Raw genomic sequence first — 10,362 nt, 5'->3', positions numbered from 1 at the left:
ACGAAGAGAAGAGGTGCACGCACGGCGCACGTACTCCCGTCTCTTTCCCAACCACACCCGCGCGGGTACATGGTGGAGCTCATTTCTGTACGAAAAGGCAGCCCACGTGGTAATTTGACCGTGTACTGGTTGTCCACTTGGTGGAGGGAGGATCGTCTACCACGGGTGAACAAACAAATTGCGACCTGACGCGTTATGTTAAAAAAGAGGCAAACCATGTGGGGCCTACCTTAGAGGCAAGGCTCTATACTCTGGAGTACTTTTGATGTGTACCATCAACTTGCAGAACGAGGAGAAGCTTGCTTAGTACGCCGTCTCCCCCGCCCACGGGCGCGGTGGCTCGCAGGATGACGTGAAGCTTGCTTACTAGTAGTAGTACTGTATGCCTTACGCCCGCTCCCTCGCCCACGCACGCGGTGGCCGCAGGACGAGGAGAAAATTTTACTACTCCCTCCGTTTACTCCTCGTCCCTACTACTTTGGTTAGAGAGATTTTCATATTGTTTGGAATATATATGTCCTCTAGTACTCGCTCCATTTACTTATACAAGGCCACTATAAAAAATACATTTTGCATCTATACAAGGCCACAAATAGTAATCGAGACAAAAGTTACTACTCCCTCCTTTCCAGTTTATGGCTCAATTTCAAAATCTCTCCAACCAAGGTAGACGGTGAGTGGTCGAATTAATTTCGTACTCCTAGTTTGCACAAGTAATTAGTACGCTCTTTTTTCTCAAGAAGTTATGTTTACCGAGGCATTAATTAGAATGAATGCATGAATGACCACTAAATTTCCACGAACTTCTACATGCATTGGTGAGTTTTCTCTTGACACTGCTTGCATTGGGTGATCTAACGCACCTCGAAATCCAACATGTGATGGTACTACTACTAGTAGTAGAATTGAGACTTATAAAACGGAAAAACGAATTTTTTTAGATGAGCCCTATAAACCCTAGTGGGTACGTACTCCGTGAAATCATATTTTCCCAAAACTAAGTCGCTCAACCTTTATTTGCTTGTTTCCCTTCCTGCCTCCTTGCCTCGAACAGACTATGCCAAACTCCCCTGCCAGCCATGCGGGAAAAGACCCGCCCTCGCCTTTTTTACTCTGGGTTTGTATCGATGGATCGCGCGAAGCAGCAAAAACCCAAGCTGTGTCTTGTACTCCTCCGTCGACGCTCGCTTTCATGAATTCTGTACTTCCTGTCACCGACATGTGGGACAGATAGCAACCGGGTCGACGTGTCAAGCACCAAACAACAGTGCAGAACAGCAGAGGGGACGCACCCCAGTCGTACCACCCCAGTAGTAGTAGTAATGAGCAATGAGACGTCAAATCACAATGTCGCACCTTCCCAGACGGACGAAGCAACCATTATTTCACACTTCGGTTCGCCATCATCTCAAACCACGTAGTATTGCTTCTGCCTCAAGAGGGACACGCGCATCGCCTTGGTACATCATGACACGTGGGACCGCATGACAAGCCATGCTCCCCCGCTGATCGCTCGGTAAAATCACCTCATTTTACTACTATACTTCCTCCGTATCGGTTTAAATGGCATGCACGTCATTCTAGGTTGAGAATTTAACTGGCTATATATGTGATGAACAGTATATGTTTAGAAACTACATTCGCTTAATAATCCAATGATATACTTTTTGTGACATAGTAACTCAGATTTAGTTAGTCAAATGGATGACCTAGAACTACGTGCACGCCCTATAAACTGAGACGTCTAAAAAACGAGACGGAGAGGGTAGTTTAGAACGTATCTTTTTAGATCAATATAGTCGGGATTCACCAAGGAGCAAAACCAAGTGGTAGGCTGCACCTGTCGTGTTGGCGTAGCGACTCAAGCAAGGTCAGTCCACACACGAAATGGCGACACACTTAACAGGACCCCTTTGGCCGACATGTGGCTCATCCACCGTCTTGTTCCACGTGGGATGCAGCAAATTACAGTCCGGAGCAGCGGTTGGAATTGGAGGCACCCCGGTCGTAGCGCCGCAGTAGTTGAAAATGAGCGATGAGGGGTCAAATCACAAAGCCCCACCTTTCCCGCATTAAGCTGGACGGACAAAGCAACCATCATTTCACTCTAGGGCGCAAGAGCATAAAGAAAAGAGAAAACCAATGATGCGTGCGGCAGCTACCTAGGGCACCCTAGGGTAGGGGTCTCCACTACAGATCTTTTTTTAAAGCGCCTCCACTACAAATCGGCTTCTCCCTCGTCCTCTTGAAGAAAACCGATGATGCGTGCGGCGGTAGTGTTTGTAGGAGTACTACTAGGGCGTGCGGGGCCACGTCGTAGTAAATGGGAGAGGGATTGAGTTCGAGTCGACGCCTTAAATATGTGTGGGCCGCTTGGTTTTAGGGGAACGAGGCAGCATTTTGGGTTCGGGGACCAGTGGAGATATAGTACGTACAAAAAATTGTGGACGTAGGTTCGACCGAAAGGCAATGATGCATGGGCCCTGCATTTTGTTATACCCGGGGCCGCGTGAAATTTGCTACTCTACTGAAAACTAGTAAGGTACACATGCATTGAACACATGAGATTTCGGAACCAAATTATGAATAAATACACACTATTGCATGTAAAGCTTTGAGTCATATATGCATGATGTAGATGTTTGTTTAGTTCTTATAGTTCATCTCATTCAAAATCAATTAGTTCTATAAAAATGTTAAGATTCATGGGGTTGTGCATTGGAAAGCATAAAGTAAAAAACAAATAATGGCAATTCATTTAGAAAAAAATCAATTATGATACGGAAGATTCTAGAACAAAGGAGAAGTGCTTGTGTTTTGAGGTTTGTGCATTATGCTTAAGTTCAACCATGGAGTCTTCTAAATTGTACATGTGGCAGATCTGGTGGAATGTTGATGATATCCAACTGCCAGTAGTGCTCAGATTTGCCATCGCTGCACTGTCGGATTATCTTCATCCAGCGACCATCTTTCAAGTTATTCGCACATTATATAGTTCTTGTGCCATAGTTGCATGTCTTGGAAAAAAGCTACTAGTGGGTTGTACTAGCTATTTAGGAATAGAAGATGTATACATGGAAGTTGTAGGGAAAGAGATGACATGGAGTATCTCAATTCCTATGAGTAGGGATTGGAAAAGAGATGTCATTTGGTTGACATCATAGGAACTTTTCTATTGAATCTAGAGATGCCATGTATCTCAATTCCTATGAGGAGGGATTAGAAAAGAGATGTAATTTGGTTCATATCATAGGAACTTTTCTATTGAATCTACGCTAATGTTTATTTCCTATGGGAGTATAGGAATCCATTCATATGGGAGTATAGGAATCCATTCATATGAACCAAGTGGCTCTAAAGCTATAGAAATGATATCATGTTTATTTCCTTTGAAATGTGGAGTATATGAATCTATTCCTATGAACCAATTGGCTCTAAAGGAAAAAATCCTATAAAATCATATCATATAGAGTTCTTATGATATTCCTCCACACCAAAGGATGGTTGAAATTGCTCCAGGTGATACGATGGTCTTTCTTTGTAGACTCCTCCCCCATCTTTATAGTTACCTCTCGAAGATGAATGAAATGATATATACAGGGTATTCTACATGTGCAATTTGGTACACGAAAGCTCGGTAAAAGTTTGCGAGGTTCGAATTTTAAATAAAGCTCTATGCACTGCATTTTGAACCGGAGGGAGCATACGACAGTTGCTAACACTCACGTGGAAGATTTGTGTGTAGGAGGAGTGGTTGTTCTGTTAAATGACATGGCAAAACTGACACTGTCGGATGCTGATCTAACGGTTCTTATGGCATTCGTCGGGAAAAGGCTTGTGGCGAACGTTTGTCGGATAATGATTTACGGACACATTCATTGCATTGATACGTGCCCCCCTCTCTCTCACGCACACGCACCCTCCCAAGTCCTCTCGCACCCACCGTCTATCTGCAGATAGACGTCACACACATATGTGCTCTTCACACCCTACCCTCAGAACTTCTAAAAAACAAAAGACGTCGCGCACATTTAATTTTAGCTCACACGTCACACACTTATACTATTACTCTTGTGGCGAACGTTCTTTGGGCATAGTATATTGTACTCTCGCGAAGAGAAGCGGTGCACGCACGCACTAGTTCTCTCCCACCCACTCGCAGGTACATGTAGGAGCGCATTTTTTTGAAGCTGGTACAACAAAATCACTCCACTATATATATAAGAAGGAGCCTTAGCACTTGCTTTACTAGGGTTCCTCTCGTTCACTCTCTCATGCTCTGCAGATCTAAGCAAGACATAGGCGGCCACACTCTATCTCAGCTCAAGGCTGGTCACAAATCCCACCGGACAACCTCGACCGGGGCAGGGGTGTAGGTGCATCGTTCACGCTGTCGTCGGCGGCGAGGGAGGAGACCAACGGCTGCCCGCGCATACCGATCGGCGGTCGTGTCGGTCTCTCCGAGAGAGCGCCGGCTCCGGAGGGCCTCCGACCCCTTCTTCCTCCCTGCGGTATTATGGCCAAGATGCGTCCTCCCGATGCCGTCTTTGCCACATGCCGCCAACCCTCAGGTATATATTCCTTCGAAACCTGCCTTGCTCTACTGCCCCAGCTCCCCACTTGGCTCCGTGTGGATCTTTTTCTACTTCCGTCCTCTGTTCCAAAGCCACCTAGACTTTCACTATTATTAGAGGTAAAGCTAGTTCATACAGTCGACTCTAAGAGTTGGTTCAAACAGGCAAGAAAGTGGGAAAGCTGTAGCATGAATCTAGGACTTGGTTCTAAGAGGAAACGGGGGAAAGTAGTAGATACTGGCTACCCAACCGGTCTGTTGGTTGAAAAGACGAAGAAATCATGGTGGATGGCGAAGGGTGGGGGGAAGTGGACCTATCTCTTGGTTGAAAAAGGAAAGAAAGTGACGGGTGTTGGGGGACAACGCAAATGAGAATGAGCAGGTCTAGATTTCCTGTGCTCACATAGGAAAATGTCGCCGAGGAGATAAAAAATGGGACAAATGCAGACATGTTGCCTGAGTGTTTGCCGCTCTCGGCAAGCACATCTACCTCACCACTTTATGCCCCTGCTGTCCCTACGCCCATATCGCTACCGTTAATGTAAAATCTCAAGAAGCATTAAGCAATGCCACCTAATGTCACTATAAGTAATGGTCTAGTGCCGTCGATAAATTGAAGCAATGCCACCACCATTTTATGAAGTGCTTCCGTCTTGCTTTATTTCCCATGAATTGTGTTTTTGCAGTTACACTTAAATCTCACACCGCTAACAATGCTTCATCCTAGTGGAACTGCACAAATTTGATTGCACATTTACTGACCATGTGCTACTCTCATGATAGTAGTACTAATGCTATTGTTCTGCATGTTAATCTAGTGGCAGTGTTGATGTGATGTGATGCTACTTACTTAAGGACACTTTCATACTATCAATCTAGTGCCAATTATAACACAATAGATGCTACTATTAATCATACGCCACTGCAAATATCTGTCACTGTTTAAATAACCGTATTTCATATTTGCGCAAACAGGGATGTCTGTCTCCATATCATTTCGGGATGTCTGTCTCCGTATCGTTTTTATCCGCGCAATCAAAAGCACACACCTCAGTTTTAGTAGAACTGCGCAAAATGAGATGGCTATCCCTCGTTGTCGTCGTCTAACCACCCATCTTCCAGGTATTCCTACATTGGTAGTTACTAGGTAGAATGACCAACGCAATATAAAAGAAGTTGATTCGTACGTTTTACTTCCTGATTGCAGTGTAGGGACGAGCAAAAACAACTGCATCCTAGTCCGGAATGCACTTTCCACCAGTTCATCCAGGGACCGAGGACTAGCTGGCACGGCTGCACGACGGTTTTTTGGACAGGTGCGCGGACAAGCGGCATTATGGTCTGCTTATTTCTGCAAATAGCGGTGCTTAAATTTAGTGGAATGCACAAGAATTTCAGCTGGTTAGTACACTACATGGTTCAGTTCAGCATTCCAGCTGAGAACACAATTATAATTGGTTATTCTGGAATGAGAGAACCTAACCCTGGATGGTGGCAACAAGAAAAAACCAGAGTGAACTCCAGGAAATTTAAGCGTGCCGGGAGGCCCTTTGCTCAGAGAAGCCTTGCTTGTTTTTTCCTGATTTGCAAACCTTCTCACAACTTTGTCTTTTGCTGGGAACTAGTATATGTTTGTTATGTTCTATGAATCATTGAGATGTATAAAATTGCTTAACTTATGCTTTTCAAGTTTTTTATGAAGCCGAGTTTAATGTGAGTGTTCCACATGAACGCTGGACTAGCGTGTGAACGTTTGGAATTTACATTGTGGCCTTAGTTAACTGCATGAACCACTGTAACAAGATACATAGTTGCTTATATGTCAGACAACAGATTGTTGATTGTTAGCTGCTCGATAGCCTAGTGTTGAAGCGAGCTGAGCCAATGTGTCGTGTTTTGCACAACTGCTTACAAGTGGGGTAGCACCAACAGTGTTTACAAGTACTTATGTATACGTCGGCGCACAGTTCTCAACCGAGTACTCTATTTCATCAAAACACACACTGCTCGTATGATAAAACTAGTGAGGACGCATCTGTTTCGACAACAATTATGATGATTCACGGGCACACAAAAGTAGCAGCAGTTTCCATAGACGGATTCAAACAGAGTACTAGCCCCAGAGGGTTCGATAACAGGCAAGGTTCGGATAATTAGACAGAATCCAAACTACTATTAAACACTAGCTGGGGCAAGTATTTCATGCCTCGATCTAATTTGGGCTGGACACAAGACAAACCTTGCCATGAACATCATCGCGGACGTCTGGTAGCAGCTCAATCCTGTGAACCTTCATGAAGACAACCTTGTGGCCTTGCCACTCATAAACTTGTTTGTGGAGGCATGCCACGTCATCTTCCTGCGTAAGCTTGACAAGAACAGTATGCCTCACAAACGAAGGAGTAGCTTTGAACTTCTTGTGCTTCAGTACACCCTGGACAACATGCCTGACAACAGCGAGGCTGGAATACAACTCTTCATTCGTATAAGCGCAAATGGCTTCCAGGATCCAACAGCCTAAAAACTCTGTTTTCCCAGTGCGTATATTCAGGTCATCCGCCTCATAGCGAGTGACATGTATAACCACACAATCCTTGTCTGCATCAGTACTCTAATTGAAACAGAAACAAATTCTGAATTACTTTCCAGTATAAGAAACACAAGTTATTTAAACCACTATGTATAGCATGGTATCAAAGTTAATAAAATTTTGCATTATTCATCACCACATACTTAGATGAAAAACCACAATCGAGATCGGCAAAGAAGAAAATCACCTTGGGCAGCTCAGCGGGGGGGGGGGGGGGGGGGACACATCCTTGAAGGGGGGAAAACTGCTCCTGCAGTGCCACGGGGACTGTAACCTCAAACGGGGCGTTGACCATCTTAGTAGTGGCCGTGAGCGTATCTGGGGTCGGCTCGGTGGCTGCCTACATCTTCTTGGAGCTCTCTGTCTCGTGGGGATCAGCCTCCCGCGTCTGCTCCAATATCGGCAGATCTTTGCCTGGTTCTCCTTGATCCATCATGAAACTGACGAATACTAGGAGACCACTGAAAGGAAAACACAATCGCAATGACAATGAAACAAAAAAGAGAGTGAGGATCGATTACTGCTTTGCAAAAGTTCTTTTTTTTTCTCTGAGCGAAAATATACCAACATCATGGATCCGCTTACCTTCCATTCGTTGGGAGAGAAGAACAGTGGCAGATGCGAGTGTTGCCTTTCTTGAAGACGGTGAGGGAGAAGGGGATTCAGTGAATAGTGAAATGATGGTTGCTTCGTCCGTCAAACTTAGACTGCGGGGAGGTGGGGTTTTGTGATACGACGGCTCGTTATTGCCGCTCTACAACCGGGGTGACTCTCCGCCTGCATACTGCCTTCTAATTTGGTGGATGGAATTTGGGCCCGCACGGTGCATGGCCCGCATGTCGGTGAACAAAAGTATAACGACATTCAGTAGGGGGAGATGTTTCGATGACCTAGGAGGATCCAGAAGCGGTATTGTATCCACTGTACTAGTAGTAATTGTTTTTCTGGGTAGCTGTAGAGTGTTTCCATTGTACTAGTAGTAATTGTTTCTCTGGGCCCAAGACAAAACAGCCCATCCACCCTAGTAAATAGTAAAATCAATTCAAAAGTCCAGATATTTACTGACTGAGAGGCGCTACCCACACCCAGCACACCGCCCCCCAAAAAAACCTGGGTGTTCTTCTTCCTCCTCACTCCCACCCACCTCACGTCAGCTCGCTCCACTCGTACCCCCAAATTCCTCACCTCACTCCTACAGAAAACCCCAGCTCCCCTTCGTCCTCACTACTACAGAAAAATCCCAGCTCCCCTTCTTCTTCACTTGCACTACAACTAGGCTCGTCATTCGTTACTCTGCTAAAATCCGTGAGCGCGACGCGACGCCCTCGAGGAAAATGGAGTCGGCTGACCCCAGCACCAAAATGATGAGGCTCCCGCCAGCGGCGACGCCTGTTGTAGATCCCGCACCCGGCAGTGCGGGGAGAAGCGGCGACCCTGCCCCCACCGGATCCCAACAACCCGTAGAATCTCGGGTGGACCGCATCACCGATCTCCCGGACGCCGTCCTTGGGGAGATCATCTCACTTCTCCGCACCAAGGATTGCTGCCGCACCCAAGTCCTCTCAATTCGGTGGCGCCCTCTATGGCGCATCGTGCCCCTTAATCTCGACTGTTGTCAGCTATCACTCTTCAATGATTTTGAAATCCTCAGAGCCATCATCTCCTCCCACTAGGGCTCCGTTCAAAGCCTCTGCATCCCGTCATGCTACCTGAGCAAGCATACCATGCCCTGCACGGTGGACGCCTCGCTGAAATCCCCTGAATTAACAAAACTACAGCTGCTTGAGTTCTACTATTCCCCTGGAAATCACCTACCAGATACCGAACGCCATCTACCTGTGCCCTCAGCACCGATGTCCATCTCGCGGTTTTCCTCCTCTCTCCACACCGCCACCTTTGTGCTGTGCGACCTACCAGACAATCTGGTACTAAACCTTTGACTCCCATTTCTCAAGAAACTTTCACTTGTGCGGGTTCGTATATCAGAGGCCTCATTTATCAGCATCATCCACTCGAGTTTCCCTGCCCTGGAGTGCTTGGTGCTTGTTTTCATAGTTAGAATCGGTTGTCTCCAAATAAAGTCGCCTAACCTTGTAAGAATTGGAATTTGTTTTGACGGAAGGCAGCTCATCATCCAAGATGCCCCTTCACTTCAAAGGTTGATCCTTGATTCTAGTTATTCACCGTTGCAAATAACCGTCCTCTCTGCGCCTAAACTGGAGACCTTGGGTGTAATACATGATCTCTGTGCTCATTCCAATATGGTGTTTGGCTCCATAGTTCTTCATGTACTTTACATTATCATCTACACTTGTAACCATAAGCTGCATTTTAAATTTCTGTGCATAATTTATATGTCATCTTGGAGTACACATTTTGTACTAATATTATGTTCTATGCTCAATGAAGAGTTTCTCCATGGATGGCCTATCAATTGTGCTTTCCATGTCTGGAGAAGTTGTATATAAAGGTGATAATTTTGATCTAAACAAGATTATTGGCTTGCTGCAATGCTTTCCAATGATTCTGTCATTATATATCCAAATGAACAGTTTTGATCTAAACAAGATTATTGGCTTGCTGCAATGCTTTCCATGTCCGGAGAAGTTGTATATAAAGGTGATAATTTCACGCACATTGGAAGCCCACATATAGTGTACTAGAATAACCGTTCAGCTGTTGCTCTTTCGACACTCTTTTTTTAGACCTTAACTGTTTTCAATCTTCATGTCTATTTAGGCAACAGGACGGGGTAAGAAAGTTATAAACAATCAGTGGATTCATAAGCATCGGGATTTTCTCACTTCTCATGAGATTCGATTGAAGACAATAACGTTAGAACGATATGTAGCCAACCGGGCAAACACTAGATTTGTCACATTCTTCCTGCTGAATGCGAGGTTACTATTGTCCATCAGGCTTAAGTTTATCAGCAGCATGGTTTTGACGGATGGGTATGTGGAAGAGCAAAAAAAGGAGTTTCAGGTGGGCAAAAGAGCTTCTGAACGTGTCGGGCTTCTATTTACGACATATTGTGGTCATAATCCAGTAAATTTTACGACCCAGGATGTTCATTCTATGGACCTGACCGATCCATTTGATTGTGAGTGCCGAAAACAGTGCTGGAGTTAGATGTTGTTGCCCTTTTCAACCTGGGTTTTTTTGTAAACCTGATGAACAATTAACCCTCGTGCTTTTG

Source organism: Aegilops tauschii, chromosome 4 (genome assembly GCF_002575655.3).
Source record: "Aegilops tauschii subsp. strangulata cultivar AL8/78 chromosome 4, Aet v6.0, whole genome shotgun sequence".
In the NCBI taxonomy this organism is placed as follows: domain Eukaryota; kingdom Viridiplantae; phylum Streptophyta; class Magnoliopsida; order Poales; family Poaceae; genus Aegilops; species Aegilops tauschii.
This window is presented reverse-complemented; position numbering follows the sequence as displayed.